Source organism: Cydia strobilella, chromosome 3, assembly GCF_947568885.1.
Source record: "Cydia strobilella chromosome 3, ilCydStro3.1, whole genome shotgun sequence".
In the NCBI taxonomy this organism is placed as follows: domain Eukaryota; kingdom Metazoa; phylum Arthropoda; class Insecta; order Lepidoptera; family Tortricidae; genus Cydia; species Cydia strobilella.
The window spans coordinates 8,616,985-8,632,641 of NC_086043.1; the positions used below are offsets into that span (position 1 = coordinate 8,616,985).

At 36.2% G+C, this 15,657-nt stretch overlaps 1 protein-coding gene and 1 long non-coding RNA gene across 2 annotated transcripts in view; one reads left to right on the forward strand and one right to left on the reverse strand.

The window, feature by feature from the left end:
- The first annotated feature begins 4,298 nt into the window (after positions 1 to 4,298).
- LOC134755760 (uncharacterized) overlaps positions 4,299 to 15,657 on the forward strand; it is a 36,296-nt gene continuing 24,937 nt past the window's right edge. The window contains exon 1 of the mRNA XM_063692338.1: positions 4,299 to 4,555. The gene's annotated coding sequence lies outside the window, so the exon portion shown is untranslated. The remainder of the gene's footprint in view (positions 4,556 to 15,657) is intronic.
- The window catches only part of LOC134755813 (uncharacterized), a 359,324-nt gene continuing 352,624 nt past the window's right edge, over positions 8,958 to 15,657 (reverse strand). The window contains exon 2 of the long non-coding RNA XR_010129083.1: positions 8,958 to 9,372. This is a non-coding gene — a long non-coding RNA (uncharacterized LOC134755813). The remainder of the gene's footprint in view (positions 9,373 to 15,657) is intronic.

Below are 15,657 nucleotides of genomic sequence, written 5' to 3' on the forward strand. Positions count from 1 at the left end.
GTGGGACGATATATGTGATCAACATCTTTCACGTGATTTCGCTAGCTTAATTACGTTGACATGTAAGATTATTACAAAATATTTAGGTAGGTAAGTAAATAAAGTTCCGATACCTTCAGGGGTTGAAGGAAGCTTTTTATACAGTGATGATTTTAAGTAAAAAAATTACTATTAAATAGGTTTTAGCCTAAGATACGTTATATATTGTCGACTTTCACCGATACGTCTGACGGATGAAACATAAATTTTATGAAAAAAAAATATGTTCCTGAACATAAATAAATAGGATTGCCTAAAGAAATATGGTCAAGGCTATTTTAAATTAATTTTTGATAAAATATTTTATCTGCAAATTTCACCGACTTGTCTGACGAACGAAATATGTTCCAATGGAAAGTATACAACGTGTATCAAAAGCCCTATGTTATAGGTAATGGCTAGATGTTAATCCTCTTATCAAACCAAGTTTGGCTTCGCAAGTCACATTAGAGAGTAAAGACAGGTTAAACTTTTCGCGTCCAGAGAATCCAAAATTGAGGTAGGTATAGTAGTCTCTATCAGAACTAATTTCTAACCTTTAGGTATTTTTAAGTAGTCATGTTTTTAGGGTTCCGTACCCAAAGGGTAAGCTGTCTATCTGTCTGAATATTTAAGTGGGGCTCCCATACAAGAAACGTGATATTTTTGGCGTTGTTTTGCGTAATGGTGCGGAGCCCTTCGTACGCGAGCTCTACTCGCACTTGGCCGGTTTTTTAGTTGTTCATGTCATAAGGTATCACAATCAATAAAGCACAAGTAGGTATAAGTGGGTAAGGAACGCGACCATATCGCTGTGACACCTTTATTAGCCGTTCGGACGTCACCACTGTCAGGACCATTTGCATAATAACGGGATGTGACGCAGGCGCTATTGACTTGCTGTTCCGGCATCGCTTGCCAAGTAGGATTGCTTGATTAGGTAGTTGTTTTGTTTTACTGGCGACCTATGGCTATTTCACTTGTCGTTTTGAAACTTTCTGCGCCTATGTTGACCCACAAAATGTAGCACTTCCTGAGTATTTATGCACTGTAGACAAACGTAGGTAGGTACATTCACTTCATTTATGGTCGTGTGTCATTATAAAATAAACCGAATCTATGTATAAACTTTATCTTTGTTAACCGAGCGTCAGCGAAAGTCTCCGTTTCAGCTTGGGTAAAATGCTTTCGTATGTCCGGATGTTCTCCTTTACATGTCGCAGTTGTCACTATAGTGAAGCAGGCTCGATGATTAAATGGATTTTTTTGTCGGTTTTTTTTTGGAATTTTTTCACGACGGCGGAATCGGCGGATCCATACATTGTTGACTGTTTAAAAACCAGCCCAGTTCTGCCTCATCATAAGATGACCCACGCTCGCAATTCGCTGGCTAATACTCCATGATTGATCTTTTGTAGTCGTGTTGTGTGAAGTATGTTCATAATTCACTTGGTAGGTAATAGATAAAAGTATATGTGACGCAGAGTATCCTCTTTGCACATTTGCCCGAAGATGTTATTCGCCATAGGCGTCGTATCACTAAATTAGATCTCCGATTACGAGTAAGTAAGAGTAGGTATAGTCCTCTCCCTTGTGGCACACAGTTCAGAGCCTGTGTAACCGTTACCAAAGATATATGTAACTCCGTATAAGATAAATAAAGCCCAAGGAAAAAACGTGCCTCGAAATATCAAGAAAAAGTTATACTCGAATAGATGGCACCACACCTTTGGCTAGTTTGGCTTATACTCGGGTAGATGGCGTTGGTGACACCGTTTGATATCTAACAATTTTAACACATATTGTAAATGAAAGAACACAGGGTCAAATTCATACGGCGTTCTAAAAATATTTTTTATATTTTTAAAATAATTCATTTTAATTTTTAGTTTTAATTATGTGTCGATAGATGGCAGTAAATTTACTGTGACTACAAAAGACAATAAAACCCTCTATATTCATATTCATATTTATTAATAATATACACATACGTTACACGTCCAAATACAATTACAACTAGTGAAATAACAATTAAAATTTTAATTAATAGCAACAATGAAACAACTACTATCTATTCTCTTTGCCGCTACCAACTTTTAGTACTTACCTATGTTGTTGGACATGGTATGTAGACACCAAAACAAAATTTCATTTATTAGGTAAGATAAGTAGTTATTTAAGAAAGGTTTTTAAGGTTGTAGCATAAAAATTGTTATTTATTATCTCTACAAGGTCAAATGGGGTTGGCAACTGTCAAAGGTTTGCATAGATGGCGCCATCATAGCTTGCCCCTTTTTCTATGAGATTTGTCTTACAGGGCTGGCATCCAGGGCATAAAATTCTATTAAATAAACAAAAAAAGTCGCAATTCTAGGGATTGACTGGGCAAGCTATGCTGGCGCCATCTGCTAATTACTCAAAGTATTGGATATGGCGCCAGCAAACCCCATTGGAGAGAGGATAAAAGTTACTTTTTAGGGCTCCTTACCCAAAGGGTAAAAACGGGACCCTATTACTAAGACTCCACTGTCCGTCTGTCCGTCTTTCCGTCTGTCGGTCTGTCTGTCTGTCACCAGGCTGTATCTCATGAACCGTGATAGCTAGACAGTTGAAATTTTCACAGATGATGTATTTCTGTTGCCGCTATAACAACAAATACTAAAAAGTACGGAACTCTTGGTGGGCGAGTCCGACTCGCACTTGTCCGGTTTTTTTACTCGGCTTGAACCGTAGCGCCATCAAGTAAGTTTTTTTAATGGGGTGATAATTTACCTCCCTACCAGTTACTATTAGGAATAAACTGACATGTGAGTACATTTTTTGGTTGATAGGATATAATAAGATAGAGCGGTACTGTCATAGTAAATTTTGTAACCGCTGTAAATTCACTGCCATCTATCGACATACTATAAAACTAAAAATGAAGATTTCAAAAAATACGTTAAAATGTATTTAAATATCGATAAATGATTTTTTTATTTGCATTAATTATTTTTATATGATTTTGACCCATGTTCTTTCACTGATATGCGTTAAAATTATAAATAACAAACGAAACCGTCAGCGCCCTCTTTACGTGAGTAGGCCAAAACTAGTGGCGCCCTCTGATCGAGAATCAAATTTTCGTGATTTTCGAGGCACGTTTTTTTCTTACACTGTATCCATCTATTACGGAGTTATATCTATCTTTGATTATACGCACCTTGGTTACAAATTGCAAATACTTACAACTGTCTATCATAACGTACGCCGTAGACGATCTTACTGCTGCTATAAAATTTTGCATACAACCATTCAATAGGTGCTTAATCTATGCTTTATATGGTGCTCTTACCCACTGACAATGACGAACACGAACAAACAGGACACTTAGGTATACCAAAGATAGATATAACTCCGTAATAGATGGATACAGTGTAAGAAAAAAACGTGCCTCGAAAATCACGAAAATTTGATTCTCGATCAGAGGGCGCCACTAGTTTTGGCCTACTCACGTAAAGATGTATACAGTCTAAGGAAAAAACGTGCCTCGAAAATCAAGAAAATTTGATTTTCGTTCAGAGGGCGCTACTAGTTTTGGCCTACAGTCGTATAGATGGCGTTGACGGTTTCGTTTGTTATTTAACAATTTTAACGCATATCAGTGAAAGAACATGGGTCAAAATCATAAAAATAATTAATGCAAACTAAAAATTATTTATCTATATTTAAATACATTTTATCGTATTTTTATAAATCTTCATTTTTAGTTTTAAAGTGTGTCGACAGATGGCAGTGAATTTACCGGGGTTACAAAATTTACTATGACAGTACCGCTCTAGTATAAGTTACTCTATGGGTATACGTAGGTAGATGCTCATTAGCTGCTTACTGGTAGACCGGTGCCAAATAAGTAGGTAGGTAGATAAGGCTAATATAATTTATGCCTATGCCCTGAGAAATTGAAAACATAACAGGCTTTGCAAGTTAGTACTAAAGTACCTCAGGTTTACTTGCATAGAAAAGCAAAGCAACCTTTCACTGCGTTAAGAGGCATGGATCCGTTGTTGATGTTATGATAAATGGGCGCAAGAGTCGACGTCGCGGCGCTGTGCTGCCCTACGTTTACCGAGTATTTGTGTCCGAGGAACCAATATAAGTGTAACCATGAGGTCACTAACTACGATACGTAATCAGAAATAATACTTGCCGAGGCAAATGCTCGCTTGCAATTGGTTAGTTAGAACAGCCTTTTTGCGCGAGAGGGGAGCCTCGCAGCAGAGTTAGCGTCGCTAGTGCTGTGCAAACTTTCCAACCGCGCACGCGCGCAATTCAACGCGATAAACGCCGCGCCCGCGACGTTCGCTATACCTACGAAATTTATTTACGTTTCTTAAAAAAATAACAACAATCAAAACCATGTTAAATGAATCTCAACATTTATGAATCCGTGCAGAAACCCTCGAGTTATCCGTGAAGATAGTTACAGAACATTTCCTTCAGTGTGAAAATAGTTATTGCGTTGTTGTATGATAAGGTTTCCTAATTTTAAACTACGGTAAGTTCTTATTCCATAGTTTTACCAACAACTATTTACGTCCAGCACCATTAAAATCGGGCATTACTTTCATTGTAAGCTCTACAAAAAAAGGTAAAATGTACCTATTAGGTATAATTACGATTTTATTATACAAAAACTTTTATAAAAAAAAGATAAACCGACTTCAAAAAGGATGAAATAAAATATTATCCTTTTTAGGGTTCCGTGTTTAAGTATATGCGTTACCAACTGATATTTTTGAAGTCGGTGCCAAGCCAAATTTTAAACCATATATTCATAATGATTTTGATGCAATTCGATAAAGATACATAGATATAGAAGTGTCCTACGTGGGCGATCTCGTTGCGAACGCGAACGCCTTGGGCCGGCCGCGCCGTGCCGCGTCGCTTCGCTTCGCGTTCGCGAGTGTTCGCCTATGTAAAACGCAGCGTACACGACGACAATAAACGAACTTTCTATACACCTCAGAACAGAACACACGGTTGAACCTTCTTGGCGCAGTTCGTACCATGCTTGTCGGCACGTTAGTGTGAATCTAATACGTTTTGTCGTCGTATTTTTTTAAAGAGCATTTCTTACTAATTCTTGAACAGTCATAGCACGCAAGTGTGGGATTGGGACTGTCGCTTATCCAGAGGACTACATTTCAAAATATAAAACAATTCAAGGAACCTTCATGCAAAATTTCAGCTAAAGCGGTTCAGTTGTTTAGCCATGAAAAGGTAACAAAGAGGCAGACATAATTGCTTTCACGTTTATAATATTTGTACAGTTGTAATGGGATTTATAGACATAAAGCTGATTATTTTTGACTGGTATTGTTACTACTTGGAGTACTTGGCTTGGCACCGACTTCAAAAATATCAGTTGGTAACGCATATACTTAAACACGGAACCCTAAAAAGGATAATATTTTATTTCATCCTTTTTGAAGTCGGTTTATCTTTTTTTTTATAAAAGTTTTTATTTTTCCATTTTTAGTTTTAAAACATTGTTAAGAGCGTGACGCATGAATGAAAAACATAATGATGTTTAACTGTAAATTCGTAAACTTTATTAAATAATCAGAATTTTCCTCGAGTCCGTCTGGGAAATCATTCCTGTCACTAAATCCATTCTCCGCCCCGCCACTGACCCAATCCCTCAAACCCGGTGATCACTCAACCTCACAGCACATCAACCCCTGATCACTGAACCCCTCGACCCTAAACCACCAACCCTTCAACCGCCATTCCCCGACCCCTAACCCCAGACCCCTTAACTTCTAACCCTAACCCCCGATCCCTTAACTCCCAACCCCACAGTCCCCGATCCATCAACTCACCTCCCCTCAACCCCCAACCTCAAACCCCCAAAACACTAATACCCTCTACCTTCACCTCTCAGTCTCTTTGGTTGTTTCCAACACTACCTACATCAAAAATCATAATACACATACGAGGGAAGTTATCAGTAGCCTTACCACGAGTTTGACATTGATATATTCGCTATCGTGTGCGTAACTTACTGTTTATGCATCTCGCTCGTACTAGCATATTAGTGTACAAAGTAAGTTACGAAGAATATTTAGTTCAAACTCGTGGTTAGGCTACAGTTGCACTACATCAAATTGGTGGTTTTGGGGAGGAAATGCTTGAGTTACTTTAGAAAACACCGAAATTACCACACACGTGCCTTTAAAAATTGAGGAGTTCCCTCAATTCCTCACGGATTCCATCATCAGATCAAAACCAAAAATATTACGAAAACACCTTGGAGAGGTAACTTCTTTCAAACAGAAAAAGAATAACTCAAATCGGATCATGGGTGCCGGAGTAATCGCTGAAATCATTATCATCAAAACAATCATCATCATCAGCTCCACTTCATCAAATTGGTGGTTTTCGAGAAAAAATGCTCAATTTGCTTAAGAAAACGACCAAATCACCATACATGTGCCTTTAAAAATTGAGGAGTTCCCTCAATTCCTCATGGATCCCATCATCAGAACAGCACCAGATTAATGTGGGACCACCTTGGAGGTAGTTCCTTTCAAACAAAAAAAGAATTGTTCAAGTCGGACCACGGGTCTCGGAGTATTCGCTGAACATCCTACAATAAAAAAATCATCATCACTATCTTCAAAACAATCATCATCATCAGGTGCAATTCATCAAATTGGTCGTTTTCGAGAGAAAATGCTAAAGTTGCTTATGAAAACACCCAAATCACCATACATGTGCCTTTAAAAATTGAGGAGTTCCCTCAATTCCTCAGGGATCCCATCATCAGATCAGAACCAGATTAATATGGGACCAACTTGGAAGTAGCTCCTTTCGAACAAAAAAAGAATTACTCAAATCGGACCACGGGTCTCGAATCGGTGCATACATAAAAAAAAAAAAAAAACATAGCCACAACCGAATACAGAACCTCCTCCTTCTATGAAATTGAAGTCGGTTAAAAAGGTAACTAATAATGAGTAGAAAATAATCACAGTATACTTATGTAAAACAAGGTTAATAGGTACTAAGGCTGAGGGATGGGGGCAGTTTAGCCCCCAGAGACATCACCTGAATCATCGACTTTATAAACGTGAGTGACCCGGTTTAATATATTTAATATCAGTGCCTCACGGAAGTTTTGTTATTAAAATCTTCTATAGATACTATCTATATATTCTCTTTGTTTATTTTCATCAAACATCTTTCGTGTTTATAGTTTATAGTTGCATGAGATAATTGTGTTTGTACGGAACCCTCGGTGCGCGAGTTAAACGAACTCGCACTTGACCGGTTTTTTTCATAGGCTGAGAGCTAAGTAGAGGCTGAAAACAGCGCTGTGCAGCTGACCAAAAGTTTCCTAGTTATTCAATCCTCATACAAAAATGTGAGAAGGTTTCAGAACACCTTCCTATGTGGAAAATTTCGCAATTTTGGAAAGTTTCCGCCGTCACATCAGCTTACGTATCATGATCCTGTCATCCTGATGCTCACTCTTAAAATGCTTCTGATACTCGTAGGGTCGTTCTAAGTAGGTAGTCTGCATTATTAGGGAAAACTGAAAAAATATTGAAACTGTTAATTACTGACCCATCTATTTTTCTTTCGAAAATTATGTATTTTGCATAGAAATATGTATAAATATTTATAAGGTATTTTGGGACACCAAGTAAACAATCGCCAATGTTTATATTTATATGTTTACTTCAACTGTGTTATTTTATAAACTTAAATAGATGTCATATATATTAAAGAAAAAAACCGGCCAAATGCGAGTTGGACTCGCGCACTAAGGGCTTCGTAACTACCATTACGTGAAAAACGGAAAAAAATCATGTTTGTTAAATATTGATTTTATTCTGTTTTTAATATTTGTTGTTATAGCGGCAACTTTCGTACCTACTTAGAACAGTTAGAACTAGTTTTTTCTGCGTAGGTGCTTTCCTTGTTTATCTTTCCTTTCTCTAAGGTAAACTTCCAACAGCAAATAATAGTTATTTGATAATTTTGTTATAACAAGGGTGCAAAGTTGTATTTTACCCGCGAGTGTGGAATTGAAACACGAGCAAGCGAAAGGATTCTATAGTTGAACCACGAGCGAAGCGAGTGGTTCTAAAATAGAATCCTAAGCGGAGCGAGTGCTTCAACACACGAGAAGTAAAATACATTTGCACCCGTGTGTAACACAAAACTTTTCCCCTCACTATAGCGAGGAAAGTGCAACATCCACAGACGTTAGATCATCTTCATCACTGGAATCACTTTTTTTTAACGATATTATAACAGCAAACACTGGAAATTCTGATTTTTACGTGAGACGGTGAGAAGTGTTTTTAAGTAAAAAAATTGTTGCAATGTTGACATTTCTGTTCTGACGTATGAAATGTCAACGATGCGTTTTGAAATTGCATCGACTCAACTTGTGCGGTCAGAATTATATTTAACATCATAAAAATCTAACGTTTCTTATGGAATTTTAAGGTAAGGTGACTTAAAATTATTAAATAAAGCTAAATTTGGTATTTTTTATTAGATTCTCAAACCATTTATTTAATGATAATTAATATCGAACGAAACCATTATTATGAGCGTTTTACGTATTGTTATCTGTCAAGCTACTTAAACACGCTCCATCCAAGGTCAAATTACTTTCCCCACTAGTGGATAAAATGCGGAAACCCGCTTGTTTTAAAGGATAAAAGACGGCTTTCCGAGCTAGTGAGGGGAAAATTATATTATACCTACCTACTTAGTGAGGAAACAATTAATGGGCCCTGGAGGGAAACTGCCTTAAAACATTTTTAGGGTTCCGTAGCCAAATGGCAAAAAACGGAACCCTTATGGATTCGTCATGTATGTCTGTCTGTCTGTCCGTCCATCCGTCCGTATGTCACAGCCACTTTCTTCCGAAACTATAAGAACTATACTGTTGAAACTTGGTAAGTAGATGTATTCTGTAAACCGCATTAAGATTTTCACACACAAATAGAAAAAAAACCAATAAATTTTGGGTGCTCCCCATACTTAGAACTGAGACAAATTTTTTTTTTCATCAAACCCATACGTGTGGGGTATCTATAGATAGGTCTTCAAAAATGATATTGAGGTTTGTAATATAATTTTTTTCTAAACTAAATAGTTTGCGCGAGAGACACTTCCAAAGTGGTAAAATGTGTGCCCCCCCCCCCCTGTAAGTTCTAAAATAAGAGAATGATAAAACTGAAAAAATATATGATGTACATTACCATGCAAACTTCCACCGAAAATTGGTTTGAACGAGATCTAGTAAGTAGTTTTTTTTTAATACGTCATAAATCGTAAACCGCAATTTACCTTTCACTCACGTTTCACATAAAAAATACATTGTTTGAATTGTGTAATATACGGAATCCTCGCTACGCGAGTCCGACTCGCACTTGGCCGGTTTTATTTATTTATTTTACTAGCGACACGAACTTAACAAATTTACACAAAACCTTTACAAATTATACATATAAACCGTCCTCTTGAATCACTCTATCTATTAATAAAAAAAACCGCATCAAAATCCGTTGCGTAGTTTTAAAGATCTAAGCATACATAGGGACAGACATACAGACAGCGGAAAGCGGAAAATAATACGATTAATACGTAATAATACGTAAAGGGTCAATAGGGACAGGGCTGCCAAAAAAATATACAAAATAGATCTTTACCTATAGATCACAGGAAAACCTATTAGAAATGTGCAATCAAGCGTGAGTCGGACTTAGTTTTTGATCCGACCCCTACGGGTTTTTTTTAAAGACATATTACATAAAAATACATTGTTTAAATTGTGTAATGTAATATGTAGGAACCCTTGGAACGCGAGTCCGACTCGCACTTGGCCGGATTTTGGTAGATTAGTACTAGGCACTTACTTACACCAACTTAAAACAGGCGGAATTTCTGAATATAAATATAAAATCAAGCTTTTCATCCTACATAACTTAATAGTGGTAACAGTAGGTAGCTAATCATACAAAACGACCAAATCATATTGACAAACTTACAAATAACCGCACACATATATCTATGTAGGTATATAAATACAACAATAAAATTATAGTCAAGGAAGGTCATGTACATGTAGGGTAAAATAAACAGTTTATTTTGCTCGGGGCAAGATAAACAGTACGAGGGTTCCCTACAAGTATTTTTCTTGCTTCAATGTTTCTCTTACCCATCTAACTTTAAGTACCTACTTAAGTAAGTTTTCAAAAACCCCCCGTTTCGGTACTTGACCAATTAATATACAAAAGAACGGTGTCCTTACATATCATACATTAAATATACTTACCTTAACATATAACCATACATCCCAATTAACTCGATACATATATACATAAAATACTCGTAATGTAAGTAAAGGACAGATTTGAACCCACTTGCTTCACAGTTACATAGCAGGCTTCTAGACCAACCGGTCTGCCAGGACTTAGGTTCTAAATTAAGAGAAATGTAGGAATGCTATGCTGGAAACTATAAATAGCTTAGGTATAACGAGTACACGTAGGACGTAGAGAAATTGTTTATAAATGTACAGTACACCTGGCTACTTGGCGAGACGGTTAATCAAGTTATTATTATCTAATATATAATCTTAAAAATATTATTTTGAATAGTAGTTAAAAATACCCGATCTTTGCGTTCGTAGGTTCTGTCATAAATATCCTACCTATATAGTGTAATATTTTGCTATTTCGAGACTTTCATATTTACGTTATTTAGTAGTATATATGTGGAAGCTTGTAATTTGCATTAGTAGATAAGTCTGTTAACCTATGTATATTAGGCAGAAAGCATCCCGAATAAAATAAAATAAAATATGATTGGCAGGGCTTATACTTTGTATGCTAAGTCAACTTAGTTGTTAGACAATAATTGGTTTTTCATTTTTTATTAATTCATTTATTTATTGTGTGAAATCAATTTATCAGATTAGTCAGTGATTTTGGAGTCCTTACACGACACAGACGATAATACTTTAATTTAGATTTATGGTTTACTCAAAACCGAATTGCTCGGAAACGTACAGTTCTTATAGGTACTTCAAAAAATGTTTGAAAAGTGGAATCTTGAGCATTGCGAGGGTTACAAACAAACTTTGCTACCGAGTGAAACACAAAATTTTCACCACACCAACGCAAGGAATATATAACGGTAAAGTATTACGAATCAAATCTACTACTGCTACTGAGTGACTACAGGGCAAATGTTTGCTAATCGAAATCGATTCATTTTACGACGTGGGTTAGGTTACCTACATTTTTAACGGACATTGAAAGCTTATTTATTTACTTATTTATACAAGGAAGTCCAACAGCTATGAAATATTCGTTTAACTTTTTTAATAAGTAGCAATACAGAGCCAATTATAGGAACTCGCAAATCGTTTAAGATTTAAAAAAAGTTTTACTAATTCTCGTTGTTTGAATGGACTGGAATGGAATAACGCGCGCAAAAAATGTATAAACATCGCATTTGGCGCCGACGACTGTAGTTGATTACACGTCGCTGGTGTTAGATATAATATAATAGCGAACATGTGACTACTTAATAATTTGTAGATATTACTTCTCCCGACTCTACATTCAGGCACGTCTTCGTCTTCAAGCATGTTTTAACACTTCATTAATAATTACGTAGATAAGGTATACATGAATCAAACATCGTACAAGAAAAAATAATATTGAGATAACCAACCTTATCAGAAGAAAATATTTATTTTCACCTCAGCAGCTCGAACAACAACTGCTTAAAAACAGTGAGCAAAATCACATTTTGCTCACTGAGTGCGACAAAATGATATTTAAGTGACCTTTATATTCGAATGTCATTTCAACGTGCGGGCAAGTTCGAAATACTTGTATTATATTCCCTCTGTCCCTTTCACGTCATTAGCAAAGAGAAAGAGACAAAAAAAGTTCAAACGTCATTTAAGGGTATATTAACGGTTTATAATAGACCTCTGAAATAAGTCAGAACGCATCGTTCCAAAACACACGCGGTATGCAGAATTCGTAAAAATAATTAATAAAAAACAAGTTTATAATTTGATCAAAACACTATATTATATATACGTATTTTATTGTAAAATTAAAATAATGGACTTAAAAAAAATACAAAGATTATCACGAAAAATTAATAATTCTACTTTTAACAATCTCTACCATAGTTGACAAAAAGCCGCCATCCGCAATTCTGACCGTATCTTATAGTTTGTATTTTATGGCGGTAATTAAACTTTTGTTAGAATACCTTATGAAAACATGAGTGAAAAAGTGACGAAGAAGGATCACATTTTCTGAGGTTGTATTTTTCCTTCCAAAATTTTGTGTACTACACGAGATCAAAGTTATTTACATCTCGTGCGCTTTTGAGTTGCTTGCTACGCTCAAGATTCTAAATTAGAACAATATTATAGAATCTTTCGCTTGCACGGGACTAAAAATAAGCACTCGAAGAAATATCAACCTTTGCTCCCTTGTTGTACAAATATCTAATAAGTTCTTAGGTTGTCAATGTGACCTATGTCGGTGTCTGTCTCGGTTTTGAATTAGTATACATATAGTTAAAGATAAACAAATAGTAGATTGTGTCACAAGTCACAAGGGAGCAAAATGGTATATTTACGGCGTTGCCAGCGTGAGCGTACATTGAATCCTGAAGAAGCGAAAGATTCTATAATTGAATCCGCATATTTAGTTTTTTTCATCGCAAGTATGATGAAAAACATTGTGTGTTGTGTGTAACTCTGGAGGTAAGAATATTGTTTACAAATTCTCGCTTGCACAATGTACTATTATTTATCTACATACTCTATCATTAAAATGTCATTTATGTATTGATTCAATAATGATAAGAGTACCTCTATGCTCAATGACATTGGGCAAAAAAGGGTATCGGTAGTTTGCGCTAATATCAGGCGAACTGTCCGGTTTGAGCTAATGGGGTGAAAATTCACCTTATCCTATGTGATGAGCTCGATTATATCTGAAACTAACAAATAATAAGTATATATCATTTGTCATTTATTAAGAGTAGTTTCAAAAATATTGGTTTAGAACTGAATTTCAGCAAATGTATTTGTTTAATCGTATGGCGATATAGTCTCATAGGCAAAAATTATGTACAGTATTTTATTTTATAAGGCAACATCCACGTTTTGCAAACACTGCACAGCATCGGGCGTCAGATCTAATAGATCATCCGGGCTATCCGAGTATGCGCGGAGTGGGCACCGCTGGATGATGTGCTCCATGGTCTGGTCCTCGATGCCGCAAATGCGAGTTCTTTATTCAAAAATCTTCTTGGACTTTCGCCGACTTACAACCCAAATTTGACGATCTGGCTAATATCGAATCAGTAGACAAAGTATTCTCTTTGCCTCCTGGGTTCTTCTATATTCGAATAATCTTTTCCCGGTTATATTTCTAACTCTATAACTAAATTCAAAAGTGACACGAATCGCTTACTCGAAATTAGCCCTCATTATGCTCTTGTGATTCTTAAATTCTGTGTTTTTGTCCCTAAATTTACATGTGCTCCGCTGCTCTCCTTTTTGGAAACATCTAAATTTATTGTCGCCTATAGATGATGTGATCAAAATTAATTTAGAGACGATTCTAAACATTCAGCTAAGTGAGCTTTTCTGGTCTCAAGCGTCCCTCCCTATTTAGTTTGGAGGTTTAGGAATTCGCAGAATTTCCAGTGTGGCTTCCTCAGCCTTTTTGGCGCACTCATAAGCACGTCTGCGGGCTGAGCACGGTAGCATTTTTATCGCCTGTCACCATGCCTGTCACGTTCTAACAATAAGTATGTAAGTGCGAAAGTGACAGGCATAGTGACAGGTGATAAAAATGCAACTATGGAAGGTAGAGGTAAGGAAATGAATCTTCATGTATAAAAAAGTGACCGTAAAAAACAATAAATAGGCGGCGCCACCATACACTGAAGTACCTAGACCATACACCTAGTATTTTATATAGATGTGCACCCGTGCGACCGTGAGGGACAGAACATACGCAATACGACAAAATTAAAAACACGTTTTAACATTCCTGACAACATACCAGAAACAACCTACGTAACTTGGTCGGGTTATTTGCTTCCCCTCCCTCATTTTATCTCTACATTATTATACCTCTATGGTTCATGTCATAGAGTCTCCTTTATATTACAATACTCTTTGGTCTCAGAGCCTACCTAGCGCCACCGGAGAGATTAGGAACTATTATTTACAGCTGAAAGCTCGTCACTTTTGCAACAATTCTGCCATAAGAGATTGGCATCTTTTCTATACCATCCATAAATGCAACCATGACAACGTTGGTTTTGCCCACAAACTGTGAGATTGCGGGCTTTGAGGATGCCGAAAATGCTTTTAAAATTGCTTGCCCGGGCAGACAATTTTCAGACAATCCAAATTCAAATAATAAATTAAATTTAGCTTTATTTAATGATTTTAAGTCATAAGCCTTAAAATTCCATAAGAAATATTTGTTTTTTTATATAATGATGTTGAATATAATTCTGAACGCACAAGTTGAGTCGATGCAATTTCAAAACGCATCGTCAGAAATGTCAACATTGTCAACAAAATGTTTACATTACTATATTGAAGATGATTATAATTAACTTGATGATGATTATAATGTGTATAAATAAAGACTTGTTTTTTATGAGCTGTATTTTTGCATGTTGCACTTTCCTCGCTATAGTGAGGTGAAATGTTTTGTGTTACACACGGGTGGAAATCTATTTTACTTCTCGTGTGTTGAAACACTCGCTACGCTCAGGATTCTATTTTAGAACCACTCGCTTCGCTCCTGGTTCAACTAGAATCCTTTCGCTTGCTCGTGTTTTAATTCCACACTCGCGAGTAAAATACAACTTTGAACCTTTGTATAACAAACAACTATTCTTCCTTATTAAGACTGTATCGTCCGTTCGGCGGCGTTTTCCCGTTTAGGTGATAAAGTCGGAAGATATAAAACTATGTATGTGACAAAAACCAAAAGTTGGGGAATCAGTAGAACAACAATATTAAAATAAAGATTTATACAGAAATGAATTGCTTTATTAGAAAACAGATTCCGCCAATGAGGACGCCACTAGACGAACGATGCCCTCTTAACATTAGTTGACATTAGTTACTTTGAATGCGGACTGACTTCGATTCTCACTGCGTTCGAGCGCCAAAATACCTCAGCAGGAATTAGTGCCTTTCATCCCTTGGTTAACAATCTACTATTTGTACACGGTCTTCTGACAGTCTACTAAATTCTGTTGAAAACATTTTATTATTTTTATTATACAAGCAAAATTATACCTTATTACATTATCTTTTTACAATAGTTAAAACTTTTCTAATTGTATTCAGATTAAAATAGTTCTGATTAGGTCTTTTAACTTTAGTGAATTTGACTTTTGGACAAAAAAATGCCTCCCATCGACTTTCAGTGCTTGAAAGTCTTCCTGACTACCTCAAGTAGAAAAGTTAAAATTATTTTTTGGCAAGATGACATTCTAATGAGCATAAAGCAGCTTATAAAAATATAAATAAAATTGTGGCATTGTAGCAGGAAGCGAGTT